Raw genomic sequence first — 1,939 nt, forward strand, 5'->3', positions numbered from 1 at the left:
AACCCTCCCACTCGGGGGCTTAGCTGCAGTACATTACTTGCCTAAGTTTAAAAAATCCTATCGAGTGGAGCGCAACCCTCCCACTCGAGGGCTTAGCTGCAGTCCAGTACTTGCCTAAGTTTAAAAAATCCTACCGAGTGGTGAGCAACCCTCCCACTCAGGGGATTAGTTGTAGTCCAGTACTCGCCTAAGTTTAAAAAATCCTACCGAGTGGTGAGCAACCCTCCCACTCGGGGGCTTAGCTGCAGTCCAGTACTCGCCTAAGTTTAAAAAATCCTACCGAGTGGTGAGCAACCCTCCCACTTGGGGGCTTAGCTGCAGTCCAGTGCTCGCCTAAGTTTTAAGACTTGCTCCATCCTTACCAGTATGGGCGGTGAGGTGCAGGTCGACCACGATCTATCCTCGAAGCTTCGACACAAATACAATGTCTGCTCCATCCTTACCAGTAAGGGCGGCGAGGTCTAGGTCGACCACGATCTGTCCTCGGAGCTTCGACACAAATACAATGTCTGCTCCATCCTTACCCGTAACAGCGGCGAGGTGCAGGTCGACCAGAATCTGTCCTCGGAGCTTCGACACAAATACAATGTCCGCTCCATCCTTATCCATAAGGGTGGCATGGTGCAGGTCAACCACGATCTGCCCATGATTCACTCGACTGAGATGCATCACAAAGTCAATAGCAACTCAAACTGCAAGAAACAAGTTCTATGCAAAGAGTCAAAAGATTCAAAAGCAACCAAAGTTCAGATAAAATCCTCAGGTTCTAGAACACGGATTAAAGTACTCGGGCATCAGGCCCGAAGGAGTTTAACGGTTACAGAATCACTCGGCATTCCGAGGCAAATTTAAGGCGAGGCTTAAAGTTTGTTCACTCCCCAGGAGGAGGGCTTGCAGGCTTGACGAACTCGTCCAGATCAATTCCGTCAGCAATCCGAGTGGAAGCAGCAATGATGGTTTCCATGAAGGATCGGAAGTCAGGCCTTTTGGTATTGGAAACCTTGATCACCGCCAGCTTCTCTTCTCGAGCTTCCTTGCAGTGGACACGAACCAGGGACAGAGCCACATCAGCACCACATCGAGCAGAAGACTTCTTCCATTCCTGCACTCGACCAAGGACCTCATTGAGTCGAGTCATCAGGGACTCGAGGTTGTTTTGAAGCGACGCCCTTGGCCAGAGTGCTGTATCGATGCGCGACACCGCCACCTTCAGGCAAGCAAGATTGCTCGTAACATTGGCAACATGGGATTCCAGTCAGAGCACGTTCATAGCAGCATCATCAGCAACAGGGGAAAGGGCGGGGTCCAGACCTGTCTCGACCCGTCCAGTCTCTTCTTCATAGTTTTGGCAGAATTCTACAAACACAAAGAAATAATGAGTCAACGAATGCTTGGTGAATCGACAACAGCTAAATAGTCGGGAAAAGGAAAATACCTTCGAGCATAAGGAAGAGCTTCTTGGCGAGTGCTTCCAGATAGGCTTCCAGGTCATTTCTCTTACGAGAAATGCTTTCAATCTTCTCGTTCAAAGCCACCTTGTCTTTCTTCAGACGAGTCACCTCTTGGTTGGACTCGTTAATGGACATCTTAAACTTGGTGTTCTCTTCCTCCAGCGCGCCGACTGAAGCCAGCTTCTTGTCAGCAAGAGTTGTCTTCTCCTGAGCCTCCTTTTGTGCAGCAGCAAGATCGAGGTCCTTTTTCGCCAGAGCCTGCTTCATTTTCTCTGAAAGATATGTACTTGGGTCATGTATAAGAACAAGGAGATGACTTGTGGGTCGGCCAAGATAAACAGTCGACCAGTCGATTACCTTCCATACCAGCTGTTTCATCTTCGGCCTTCCGCAAGTTCTGCTTAGCCAGCTCCAAGTTGAGATTGAGTTGTCTCTGCTTCTCCTCAAATTCGGAAAATTTGGAGATGAGCTCACATGATTTCTGAAGT

The sequence above is a fragment of the Triticum aestivum genome, chromosome 1A, assembly GCF_018294505.1.
Source record: "Triticum aestivum cultivar Chinese Spring chromosome 1A, IWGSC CS RefSeq v2.1, whole genome shotgun sequence".
Taxonomy (NCBI): domain Eukaryota; kingdom Viridiplantae; phylum Streptophyta; class Magnoliopsida; order Poales; family Poaceae; genus Triticum; species Triticum aestivum.